The 13,868-nt window shown below is 47.0% G+C and overlaps 1 protein-coding gene across 1 annotated transcript in view; it reads left to right on the top strand.

The window, feature by feature from the left end:
• The window catches only part of TM2D1 (TM2 domain containing 1), an 18,007-nt gene extending 15,484 nt beyond the window's left edge, over positions 1-2,523 (top strand). The window contains exon 6 of the mRNA XM_009082839.1: positions 1,961-2,523. The gene's annotated coding sequence lies outside the window, so the exon portion shown is untranslated. The remainder of the gene's footprint in view (positions 1-1,960) is intronic.
• The last annotated feature ends 11,345 nt before the right edge of the window (positions 2,524-13,868 follow it).

Raw genomic sequence — 13,868 nt, 5'->3', positions numbered from 1 at the left:
GTAGGGAAACCTCAGCACTTGTAAATGGTTAATAGTATTTGACAGTGCTCTGTGACATCCCATGTGCCCCAACTTTTGTTCACCTCAAAGCTGCTTTTTGTTGCCTTTTTGTTCATAGATCTGTTTGCCCATGTACCAACTCCCTTTGGACATCACACCCCAACTTCTCGGGTACCTCTAGGAGAAGCTGGACTCTTCAGAGCTGAACCAAGCATGTAGAAATGTCACAGCATCAGATTAAGGAACCTTTGATAAATCTGAAGCAAAGACCCGTTGGGGAGCAGTGGATGTCAGTACGAGGAGGTTGTACGCTCCAGTTTCTGCAGAGTGCCTGAAACTGAAACCCGCGTTGTCTCTCTGCCTTCTGCTTCCTGAAGGTGGAGCCAAACCCCCTATCAGATCCCCAAATCTTCTCAAGTTGTTCTTTATCACCCAGCAGAGACTCAGCGTGCCGGTATTTTTCCTTGCACAACAGAGGGAACTGGAAAGTGGCTGCGAGGATTCTGTCTGGCCAAGATGCATTTTGCACTGTGCTCACTCTCTAGACTAAGACTGCAGCAAAGGGAAAGAAATCCAAGGATAAAAAGGACACTCTCAATGCTGTTTGCACTGTGTGTGATGGAGATTTAGCTCCATAAACTCCCAACAAAATAAAGTGCTTCAAAAATAGTGCTGTTCTCAAGTACAAACTCGTTGCTTTTCCCAGGATTTCTGATTGTGGCTCGTGGTGCTTCATTAAAATCTCAGACACCCTCGTGCTCCAATAACTCTCCATGATCCATTTGAATGGCTGCTTTCAGGACTGCAGTGCTCTCCCAGCAGCACATTCCTCGGGCTCTGCAGATGCATATGACACAGCAGAATTTTAGGCAGTATAAGAATTATAAAGCTCTGTTTCCATTACTGTAATTGCTATATAAATCCTACCTTAGAACAGGCCTATTTAACCTTGGGTTGAGCTGAGACTTGGTCCAAGTCTGATAACTTGAACACCAAATTCTTTTTCTGTTTTTTTTTTTTTCTCCCTTCTTTTCTCTGCAGTATCATAACTTAGTGGGCAGTGGGGTGGGGAGGGGAACAGGATCCAGAGGGGTGGCTGTAATCAGGCAATATACTTGTCCCCAACCACCAGCAGGACAAAATGAGCTGTGCTTTTTGTTACATCTGAAAAGCACCATTTCTCCCCTTGGAACCTGTGGCTGCTCCTTGTACACAGCTGTACTCAGAGCAGGTGTGTGAGACAGCTCGGAGGCAGACGGTCCTCAGAGTGCAGCTAGGAGTGCTGGGGTAAACCATCAGAGCTTACACTTGTACCTGGAGCAGGAATTCCCGTCTTTCATGTCATTTGCACCACCTTCATGAAAGCAAAGGTGTTGGGTGCCCTGGTGCTTCCTCCTCGGGGCAGCCTGGAGCTGCCACCTTTCAGGTCAAAGTGTTCAAAGCTTGTGATAGGACAAGGGAGAATGGGTTCAAACTGAAAGAGGGAAATTTTAGGTTAGATATACAGAAAAAGATTCTTCCCTGTGAGGGTGCTGAGGCACTGGCACAGGTTGCCTAGAGAGTCTGGGACTGCTCCATCCCTGGCTATGTTCCAGGCCAGGTTGGATGGGGTTTGGAGCAACCTGGACTGGTGGAAGGTGTCCCTGCCCATGGCAGAGGGTGGAACAAGATGAGCTTTAAGGCTCCTCCCAACCCAACCCATTCTGTGATTCTATGATTCTAAGAAGCTGTCAGCACCATATGCAGAGGTTGGTGATATCCTGCTCCACTGCTGGAGCATGCCAGACTCCTAGCTGTGGGCCAGAGAGCAGCTTTGCTATGGATAGCCATGACTTGCTCCAAACAAACTCTGGCATAGCATTTTCCATGCCATGAACCAGTTCTGCAGTGAGTGCTTTGCCCCCAAGTCAGTAAAGCCATAGGAATGGATTTATTAATGTATTCTGTTTCCTTTAAACAGAGTCTTCTTCAAAGTTTCTTGCATTTACCACGGGGAAAACATGTAAGAGGAGATGACTGAGATGTGAGAGCTGAAGGACTGAGTGTTCACCTGGAGCTGGCCGAGACTGCCCACCACATGGATTGTGTTGGCAGAGGCAGGATCCTGGGGAATGCAGAGGTGGGGGGTAATTTTTAGGGCTTTCATTTCAGGGTCCCATTGATTATAACCCTATTAAGAGGCCGATGCATGTGACTTTTAAGTTATTTTGTTAACTAAGTGTAGGCAATGGATGTGTCATGCTAACAAACATAATTGCTGGTGTGTCTAACACAGTATGTAAGTACAGTAGAGTGAATTTAAAAGGTTGTGGTAATCTAAGAATGTTAAAAGGGAAATGTGTGCCGGAGGGGTGTGGGGGTTGGGGAGAAAAACGACTTACTTGACATTCACTGTCTTCCTCCCAACTCCTTTGCTAAAGTAGGAACAGAATCGGAACAAAAAAATGTTTGTTTTACAGCTGTACCAAGTTACGGCGTGGACTCGTGCTCCCCCCTCCTCTCCCACTTGCATCAAGTACATCCTGTACTTTTGGCAACATGTTGACTGGATATTTAAAAGCTGTGAACTGTTCTGAAAGTTTCACATACTGGGTTATGGGCCATGTGTGTTTGATCAAAATTCAATTACTGCACTGTACCATGCTTGGAAACCTATCATCCCAAGTTATGAAGTATGACGAAATAGGCTAATCTAATTGGTTCAGTATGGGAGCAGTATCAACCAAGCTTGTTATGATAAATAGCTTCCTGTGTTAAAGGTTCTCTAGAGCTTAAGTATCTTGGCTCACCTCCCTCTACAAAATAAGAATAGTGTTCCCTGGGAACAGTTACATCACTGTCCCTCTCCTACATTCACAATTAAAGGTTTGTGGATATTTTTTCATCTTGCTGTTCCCTGCATAGATAAACCATGGCCATCTATACCATTCCCCACTTCCATCTCCTCCCTCTTTCTTCAGGTTAGGTCATGTTGTGCTTTATACCCTGAGTCTGCCTGTTTCATCACATGGCTTGAACGCACTGGAAGTGTCCAAGGCCAGGTTGGATGGGCCTGGAGCAACCTGGGCTAGTGGAAGTTGTCCCTGCCCATGGCAGGGGGTGGAATGAGATGATCATTAAGGTCTCTTCCAACCTGAACTATTCTATGATTCTAAGGGAAGTTTGACCAGGATGCCAAAACTCAGCCAGGGTTTGTGTGCTGCTGTGCCAGTACATGTGATGTCTGTTTGTATGAAGATTTGGAGTTTTTGATGTTACGTAATACACGAAATCACTTTGATCTTTCTGAGCATCTAATAAAAGAACTTTTGTACAGTGAACTCTGTACCTGTGGATGTGCTGTTATCTTCTTGAAACTGAAATTTTAGGTCATCAGTAGTTAAAGGCAAATCCAGTGTGCAAGTGCTGGATTATGGCTAGGGAAGGACTGTGTTCTAAGCCTGGATTTGTAGTCACTAAATTTGGCACTAAGACAGTGAGCTGTCTCCCATGAGATGATACTGGCTTCGTGATTTTATCTGGTCCATCTTTGGCAAGAAGTACTTAGCTCGGATTTTGATGTCACAGTAATAGACAGTGTCAAGGGGGGAAAAAAACCCACATGGAAAAGTGGCTCCTTATGCTCTGGCGGTTCAGTTTTTTTCCTGTCTTGAACCACCCCCCCATGTGGCTCCTAACTCAAAAATCCCCTTCAGGCAAAATAATTGTGTGCTGATCATCTTACAAACACATAACTTAGGCCTGGTATTGCGAGGGCCTTTAAGATTGGTGAGATTTCTCCCAAGAATAAAGTTATTCACTTCCTTAAGGGTTGGTACAACAAATCCTTATGTAAGTGAGTCTTCGAATTAGCCCCAAGACTGCCTAATGCCTGGATTAAGCCTGTATGGTGATTAATGCCTATTTACTATATCTGTTATCCCACTGCATTTTGCTCTTCAGCCTTGATTAAGCCCTTTGCTTTACCATTTAAAATGTCCTGCTTAACCTTCTGCTTACAAACGTACACAGTGCTGAGCTCTGCATTTTTAACTAGAACAAGTTCTACCATAAATAATAGCATTTAATTTTAAAGTGCAACAGCCACAGTCAACCACTTGATTAAATGACAAAGAACAGCAACAGCAAACCGGGGAACACAGAGTTTTTCACAACAAATGTCTGCGTCCACGTAAGAGGGAAAGAAATACACCTTCCTGCTGCTGATTAGCACTTTCTGTGCAGGTCTGTATTTCACATGTTTGTAGGAAATTATTGCCAGAAGAGCCTAAACAGGGACTCTCTGCGATTTCCCCAAATATGTTTTGAAGGAGATAAACTAGATTAATCTCTCTTTATAAAGTTCCCACAAGAAAGCTCACAGACACAGTAGCTTTACCTTCAAAAATAGAATGTGACTGTAGGCACTTATGCTAATCTCTTTTTTGGCAAATCAGCTTTTTTTGTATTGAATCTTGCTTGATTGAATAGCACTGGAGCTGCCAGAGTAAATGCTATTATCAATGTACAGTAATTAAGGAAATAGTCCTTGTCACTCCAACAGTGTCCAGGCAGTGCCTTCTGTAATAAAGTTAAATGATAAAGAAACCTCTTCAAAGTGTAGGTACTGGACCAGAGTTGCTCTTGACATGCAGGGAAATAACACAGTGTGGAATTACAGGTGGTGGGGAAAGTACAACTGCCCATGGAATTCATGCTAAATGCATGTTTGACTCTAAATGTCTAAGTAGATGCTCAGCACTAAAACACATAATTGTTTAATTTGTCATGTAATTTCCTGACTTAGGGCAGTTGAGCATCTCCCAGTCTCCACCCTTAAAAAATGTGTGTGAGGGAGAGGAGAGGGGGGAGACCCTTCCATCATTCAGCAACTTCAAAGATCTTTTCCCCCTTCAGGCAGCAGCCTGCACGAATGATAAACCTTGCTTTAAGATCAGCAGAGCCTGGCTCTGCCAAATCCATTTGGGGAGAGAATTTCAGTAAAAAGGACTTGTCAGTCCTTCCCCCTCCCTCCCGTTTCACTTGAGACTTTACAGCCTGGAAGTCCTTCGTGGAGCACGATTGCTCCTGCAGCTCCCGAACAGGGAGATTCCCCAAGGGGAGGGAGAAAAACCTGTGGACATCTGCATAATAAGCATATCAGAGGCACCAAGAAATGTAAAATACGGTAAAATAGGGTAATTCACAGGTTCCAGAACTGATGTTTAATAAGCAGGGAATGCTGGTGGGTGCTGCTGGAGGCTTCTCGGAGCTGCAGCCCCACGTAGAGCTCATGCAGAGCTCTGGCCTACAACATGCTGAGCTCTGCACTTGAGAGCAAAGAGCTTTTGTCCAACCAAGGTACGTGCAGGAGAGATGTTGTTTAATGTGCAATAAATAACAAGGGGGAGGTATTTAATCAAGTGTGCCGGGAAATACTGCTCACGTCCAGACACACACGTTTCAGAAGGCACAGCTCAGAGCGAAGGCTCCAAGGGATCTAAGGGGACGGCAAAGAGAGGCTGCTGAATTTCATCCCCCTAAGACACATGCAGAATTCCAGCCCCTGTGCTGCTTTGCCCCAGCAGCCTGTGTCTTATCTGAACTCTGTGTAATAATTTTCATATTTCATAAGTCTGGCAGTTTTGCTTTCCTGAGGGTTTTAACATTCCCTGCAGCACTCGGCTCGAGCGCATCGACATGCCGAAGGCTGAGCATCGTCACCTTGCCATTACATCCCTGACACGATGAAGTGTCTTCCAAGTAAATTCCTAGGGATCGATCCAGTGGACTTCAGGTTGCATCTCTTCAATTATATTTTAAGAATGGAAGTGTTTTGTGCACAGGGAGCTCTGGATTTGTGGGGCTGGGAGTGGGGGAGCGACGTCTCGAGCGTGGACCTGAGCTCTGCTCCAGCAGGAGCTTGTGGAAACGCTCGGAGGGGAGTGAGCACACGAGCTGTTCCCATGCTTCCAGCATGACTCTGAACTTGGCTTTCCTGGATCCAGGCCTCTTTTCTGTTGTATGTAAAACATTAATGTTCTATATATTGTTCCAAAATATCTGGGTTTTTTTTTGCATTGCCCTAGCTCGACCTTCAGAATCGTTGACTTGAATCCGAGCAGAAGCACTTTGGTCAGAATTAAGGAAAAAAATGATGGCCCAGGCAGCAGGTTTTCAATTGAGGCATGCCAAATACCAAAGGCAGATGCTTTTTCATTCTGTAGCTCCTGGATACGCAGTCTACTTTTCGGTTTCAAGGACAAAGGAAACACTTACCCAATTAGATGAGGCATGAGATTGTGACATACGGGCTCTTTCCTTAAATAAAAATAATGTTGGAAAAAGATATTTGACCCTAAGTCAATAAGTGCTATTAAAATAATGAATACTCCATAAATCCAGCCATATACACAGCTTGTGTACAGAGCTGCTCTGTTTCTGTCACGGAGAAGGCAGTGAGACCGCGGGGTAAAGCCTCACACAACTCCCTTGGCCAAATCGCATTTTGAAGGCCTTACTTTTAAAACAGGATAGACAGAGGTGTAAGCCAATTAGACTGTGAGGCCAACTTCTGCCATCTCCTCTGTCTGACATCTCTATTGAGTGAGTCCAGATGATATCAAACATGATCCGCTTGTCAGAACAGCTGAATTTACCCCACATGCTCAGCAAAGCCAAGGGAATCTCTTGCTCCTCTGACAAGGCTTGTAGGAGCTGATATTTTAATGGAAACATGTTTTGCCCGAGGTAATATGGCTTTTGCCTCCGGAAGGTAGGAAATGGTTAATGCTTTCCACACGTTGCACCTGAATCTGAAGCATCCTAGAAGCCCACTTGAACTGCCTCACGAGGAGCATCGCACACCTTTGTTGGAAGCAGGATGTGTTGGGGTCTGTGCCTGTCTGCTCCCCCATTTCTGGAGATGGGAGGAATAGTTAAGCTTTAAAATCACTGCAGCTCTGCTGTCTTCTGCCTCAGAGCTGGGATGTGTTTGCTTTAGCCTTTACCGGGCAGCTGGAAGTGTTGACTGATAATTGCAGTGAGTTTCTGATCCTTCAGAAGAGCAAAGAGCCTCCTCCATCCTCCGCCTGTTGTTCCTACCGTTGGCTTTCCTGAAATTATTGATATCAGCGTTATCATCACTGCATGGAGTACTGGAGTCTCAGGTGCTGGGAATTAACGTTGCCTCTTTAATTACATCAGTGTGCAGTTGGAGCTGTGAGCTGTCCTTTCTCATAGAGTGATGCTTTAAAGTGAAATTGCAACCTCACATCAAACTGGGTGGAGGGCTGAGTGATACTGGAACAAATGGAACTGACTGGAAAAATTGCTCTTGTTCTCCCATCCAGGCCCAACTGCCATTTTGATTTCTCTTCACCTTAGTGGCTGTCCCTGGACCTCTGCAGTGTTCATCCTGCTGTACACTATTGCAGAGCCATTAGTTATGTATGACACCTAACGGGGCCCCAAACCATGGTGTTCCCAGTGACAATTCAGGATGCCTGGACCCCTGGTGATTCCAGACCTTGAACCCTTCCCAGCCTCAGCTGCAGCACAGAATCAGGCTGGAAACTGCATCTGTGCCTGTTGGCAAGGTCCCAGTGAAGGGCAGCCACAGCACTGCCACACCTAGAACACCAATGCCAATCCTCTCTGGCAGGAACTCCCCAGAGACACAGAGAACAGAGGCAGCAGGAGGGGGTCTTCATGGAGCTCCTGGAGCTAAACAAATCATAGAATGGTTTGGGTTGGAAGGTAACTCAAAGATCATCTCATTCCAACCCCCTGCCACAGGCAGGAACAGCTTCCACTAGAACAGGTTGCTCCAAGCTCCATCCAACCTGGCCTGGAACACTCCCAGGGATGGAGCAGCCACAGCTTCTCTGGGCAAGCTGTGCCAGTGTCTCAGCACCCTCACAGGTAAGAATTTCTTCCTAATATCCAATCTAAATCTCCCCTCCTTCAGCTTGAAGCCACTGATGCACAGGAAGTGATGATGCTTCTCACCTTGTCTGCAGGAGCACCAGCGTGTTGTAGCACATCATTGGTCTGCTACATCCCAGTGCCCAAAGCCACTTGCAGGTAGGTTATTCCACCTCCCACACACATAGCTGGTAGCCCCTGAAACGCTGCTGAGCCTTCCTGGACCCTCTCCCCTGGACCAGGAGCTGAGATTGATGGCATGGCTTAACTTTAGGCTCTGCTGCCTTGGGCCAGCTCAGCACTCTCACCACCGAGCCAAAACCTCGTGTAATCACATTACTGTCGCTGCCATTGCTTTTAGGAGAGCTTGTACAGAGCTTTTGCTTCTGCAGTTTGCACACCCATAAAACCCATTCGGAATACAGTGAGGTGAGGAAGAAACACCATGAATTTTCATCATATTGATACTTCTGGCCCAATTTACATCGTGACTATGTCCTTGATGATGATGAGCAATAAATACCCTCTGCCAGGCTCATATTGCGATTGGATGGGAGAGGAAACAGTGACCTGAAGGGTGTCACATTCTGGAAACCTGACCTGGAAAGAAGGATCCACAATTAACGAGATGGATAAGGGAGTCTTGATTATCATTTAAAAAAAAAAGCATCTACCAAACAGTTTTAAAATATCCCATATATTATCGATGAATTTTCTGTTGATAGGAAGAATTCAAAGGGCTGCTATTAGCATTCTGAACAGAGAGGGAGCAGATCTATAGCACAGCTCTCAATAAATACGTTGCTGCAGTAAACTTCTTTAGCACTTTGCAATTCACATCTGATCTCTGCTGACCTTTTTTTTTCTCCTAATTAAACCTTTAGCTTGCAAATGAGCCATTTCCTACATCAAACTGGTAGATGGCAAAGGAGGAAATTCTACCCGCGATTTATAGGAGCTGCTGGTGACCTAACTGTCTATCACAACCTTTTCTAATTGATCTCTCTTTGAATTAAATTTGACCAATTACTTACTCCTAGGTGAACAAAGACGAGACTATCCTTAAAAGCGATTGTGCCAACGGCAGCGAGCAAAGCCTGGTGCGTGCAGCGGGTGGAAGATAACAATCCATTTTGTGCATGTAGGAGGATGAAGGCCAAGTGCCTCCAGCACCCAAAACCTCTGGTTGCCTCAACCAGGTGTTTTCCCAGAGCAGCGTTTGTTTGAAGAAACAGATTTTGATGACTTAGACTGCAGTTTCTATAAGCTCTGTTCACATCCTCACACACTAACCTGCTGTCACCCCTGCCTTGGTTTTGGAGCTGGATGACCAAACCAACCCCTTTCGGATTGCTCATGCACCATGGTTCTTTTCCAGCAGAGCACTGTGTCTGCCTGTAAAGTCTCCTTTCAGTGTGCCACCCAAGGAGAAATCCCTCAAATCATGAACAGTTGTACTTCTGCTGCTCTGTCTCCTAATGAGGACTTAGGAAGGGAATGGAATATCTGAGATGGGTGTAACAGTGTGATATTGAACTGCTGACCTCAGGAGTTCAAATGTATTCTTGGCTGAACTATATAGTGCTTTGCCTGTCCAGATGAATCCCATACCCTTCCCTGTGCCAGAACCACTGGAGTTTGTCTGGGGCAGCACCCTTTGGCAGTGGGGAGGGACTCTTGGTCCAGCAAGAAGCCAGAGCTGCCCTGCTTGGCATCAACACAAATGGAGTTAAATCAGTCCAGTCCATTAAAAACTCACGAGTCTCATCTAAAAATCCTTTTCAGAAGTGCATTTGATCTGATTTTTCTTGCCTTCTGGCTCCAGAGTGTGCATTTTCAAGCCCTGCTACTACAGCTGAAATGATGAGAAATGTCCTTTCCCACAGGAGCTCCTGGTTGCTGCAGCTTCACAAATAGCATCAGGCTGCAGGATTTGGCACTGCTGTCACTCCTCTGCCTCCCCCATTCAAGCAGTCAGCATTTCCAATGGCACTGGGTGCAAATCCCGCTGCAGCCCGCAGCTCTCCCCCTGTGGCACAGGCTCTGCTGTAGGAGCACCCTAGTGTTGCATTGTGAGATAATTTCAGCCTTTTCCTCTCCTTCCCATGCCACAGGGAATGGGAGACCTTGCCAGTTTTCCTGGCTCATATCCAGGGTGACAATTCCAAAGTCTCACTGAGAAAATGCTCTTCCTCTCCAGGAACATTGGACATTGTGTTGGAAATTCTTCCCTGTGTGGGTGCTGAGGCACTGGCACAGGTTGCCCAGAGCAGCTGTGGCTGCTCCATCCCTGAGAGTGTTCCAGGCCAGGTTGGATGGGGCTTGGAGCAACCTGGGATAGTGGAAGGTGTCCCTGCCCATGGCAGGGGGTGGAACAAGATGAACTCTGATGTCCCTTCCAGCCCAAACCTTTCTGGGATTCTATGGCTCTAAGCTGCCATTCACCCACAAGCGCCGGGAGCAGTGGCAGAACAACTGCTCTTTTCCTAATCTTCCTTTGAAAAGAAAACCAAAAACCATCTTAAAAACTTCCCAAAGGGTGCAAAAATATTGTTTAGGAGTAAGAAAAACTTCCCCAAGCCCCAGCTCTGGGACTGTAAAGGTGGGGGAATCACTGCCCAGTGACAGCTGAGAAAAGGCTGGGAAATGGCTTTTCCTACACCCAGGCCAGCTGTGGGAGGGCTCCAGTGTGGAGTCCCGTGGGAAGAGGTGACCCTTGGGAAGACTTGCATGTGGGATTGCACCTCTTGTCTTTTTTGAATAAGGAAAATCACCCCAGTTCCCTGCATGGAGAAACTGAGGCTGGTTGGCAACCCTGAGGATGGGGCAAGGAGGAATGGTGGGTTCATGGAGTTTGTTTTAATGTGCACATTTCCAAAGTAAATAAACACTGTACACCCTGTCATGATGTTCCTCAAACCTCCCCTTTGGGATCCCCTTGGCATCCCTGGCTGGGCTGAGGGGGTGTCTGTGCCCCCTGGCTGAGCACACAGTGTTCTGCATGCTATATACCCATTGCTCCATGCCGGAGTCCCATCAGCAGCTGCCTCAGTTCAGGGGCTTAAAAGCTATTAACTGAAAATCAATCCAAATGGAAAGAGTCCCATTTGTTGCAGCACACAACTCACCCCCAGAGAGCCGTCTCTGCGCTGCAGAAGGAGCACACGGCCGTGGCTGCGCAGCGCCGGCCAGCCTGGAGCTCATGGAATATTAAAGCTTCAGAGGAAAAATGGCCAGTGACAAGTAGCTGGACGTGGAGCAAACAAACAGTGCCATTCCTCACACGGTTGTCCCGCTGCTGGGGTTGCCGAGCTCCGCCGCGCTGGCACACAGCGAACCCCACGCGAGGACGGCGGCGGCGAGGAAAGTTTGCTGAGCCACGTGATTGAACTTGGGAGATGAATATTCCTCTCCTTCCATCAGTGCCTTTCAAGTAGATTGGAAAGAAAGAAAGGAGAAGGAAAAAAATCCAGGAAAAGGACAAAATAATGGGAAAGGGATGAATCAGAGTGCTTTTCTGTAGGCACACAAGGGGCCTTGGTCGCCCCGGGAGCCACCGGGGCAGCGTGTGCTTGGGAAACTAAAAGCATCCTTAGAGGGGGCAAAGGAATAAAAATCTGTGTAAAGGGACTTTAATTCTGGGCAATGAGCTGGGTAAAAGCTTTATTTGCTAGAAAAGTGATTTAAATGTGCAACATGGGTAACTTAAGTTCATGAAGGATGGGGGATGCTGGCACCATTGGGGAGGGCAGAGGTTGGATAGCTGTCATCATCAGGGACCACTGAGATGGCCAAGGAGGTCTTAGTCCAAATCCCCTCATGGTGCTGAGGGAGATGCTCCCAAAACCAGGTTGTGGGCGAGGCACAGTGCCCCTGGGGGGACATGCCCCCCTGAACCCTGTGGGTTTCATCTGATAACTTATGATTTGTGGTAACTTATGATCTCCAGGGACACCTTAGAGCACTGCCATGCCTAAAGGGGCTCTAAGAGAGCTGGAGAGGGACTCCACACAAGGGAGTGTAGTGACTGGACAAAGGGGAATGGCTATAAAGTGAAAGAGGGTAAATTTAGATTAGAGATTAGGAAGAAATTGTTCCTTATGAGGGTGCTGAGGCACTGGCACAGGTTGCCCAGAGAAGCTGTGGATGCCCCATGACTGGAAGTGTTCAAGGCCAGGTTGGCCATGGCAGGGGATTGGAATGAGATGATCTTCAAGATTCCATTCAACCCAAACTATTCTGTGATTCAATGATTTCCAGTTGTTGAAGTTCCCCTGGACTGTGGCTGGAAGCCAGACCTCTGCTTGAACAGCAAATCTCAAAAAAGGTGATTTTTTTAACCCAAAACATTACTCATCCTGGGTGAAGCAGATCCCTACCAATTGCTTTGTCAGAGGAAAGATCCCAGTAATGAATTCTGCTTGTGACTGGGAGGATCTCAAGGCACTCTGAGGCACTAGTGAGGGCTGCCAGGCCCCCCGGAGCCCTTCAGGGTGGCATTATCAGGCAGCTGACATTTTCCACTCTCCCTCCTTAGTCTTCTGGCTGTGATATAAATTTTCTTGGAGTTCTGCTGCGTTATTTGCATGCATCTACACACTGTTTGTTTTCACATGGTGACCTACATAACTCATTTTAATACCTACCGAGGCAGCAGAGTTGGGCTAGAAGGGTGTTGGGGGGATGCAGAAGCTCCATTGCAAGGAATCCATCATTTCTGTATTTTGGGAGAGGATGGCAGAGGCAATGGCATCCTCTCCCCTCACTCTCCTGCTAGAACCTTCCATGCTGGTAGAAATGGTGTCAGATCATTTCCACTGATTGCCAAAACCATGGATGAACTCTTCTTAACTGCCTATTCTAATAAAATATTCATTTAATTTGTCTCCTCTGTTATCTTCCCTGTTTGCACCTCATGTTAGCAATGCTCCAGGAGGCCCCAACCACAGGAAAGGTGGGTGTGGGTCCCTCAGGCCACATCCTTCCATGTATGTGGGAATATGTATTTTGATTTGTAATTTGCCCTCACATAAGAGCCATCAGGACATGCTGCTGTTGCCCCTGTGGCAAGTCCAGCATGACCCCAGGTCACTGATTCTGCCTTTACTTAATATAAACATTAGTTATTAAATGTTATTAAATTTTTAAGTAAAATGGAGTTGTCTCTGATTTGGGAAAGCCATAGAAAGTCATAAAATGGTTTGGGTGGGAAGGAACCTCAGAGTTCATCTTGTTCCACCCCCTGCCCTGGGCAGGGACACCTCCCACCAGCCCAGACTGCTCCAAGCCCCATCCAACCTGGCCTGGAACACTCCCAGGGATGGAGCAGCCACAGCTGCTCTGGGCAACCTGTGCCAGTGCCTCAGCACCCACACAGGGAGCAACTCCTTACCAATATCTAATCTAAACCTGCTCTCTTTCAGTTTAAAGCCATTTCCCCTTGTGTAGTCACTCCAGGCCTTTGTGATAGCCTCCAGTCTGGGTGTTTCTGGAAGCTCCACCATAGCCATGCCCAGGTTTGCTCCTGGCTGGTGGAGCAGCCTCCAACCCATTCCTTCCTCAGCTCCTGAGAGCAGAACCTGCAAAGATGTGAGTACTTCAGAGCAGCCCAAGGGCTATCCCTGACCCACCTTAGCCAGAAAATCATAACAAGCCCCATCCCCCTGTATTTTGGCAGGGTCTTGACTCCACACAGTGTGTCCAGCCGTGGTCCCTGGTGCCTTTAGCAATGCTGGAGAGAGGAATTGGCCCCACGCCTGGTCCTGCTGCAGACACACTGAGTGCTGTGTGTCCTTCATCTGGCCCATTTCAGCTGTAATTGCAACAGCCTGAACCTCCACACGGGTTTCTGTGCTGATATTTCATGACATTTTATGTACATAATCTACATATGTTATTTTTAGCAAACTTTCTCCCTGGGACAGACTCATGTGTACCACATCTTGTTCCTATGAGCGTGTGCA

The sequence above is a fragment of the Acanthisitta chloris genome, unplaced genomic scaffold, assembly GCF_000695815.1.
Source record: "Acanthisitta chloris isolate BGI_N310 unplaced genomic scaffold, ASM69581v1 scaffold2529, whole genome shotgun sequence".
Taxonomy (NCBI): domain Eukaryota; kingdom Metazoa; phylum Chordata; class Aves; order Passeriformes; family Acanthisittidae; genus Acanthisitta; species Acanthisitta chloris.
The sequence above is the reverse complement of the archived record's forward strand: the minus strand, read 5'-3'. Positions and strand labels throughout refer to the sequence as shown.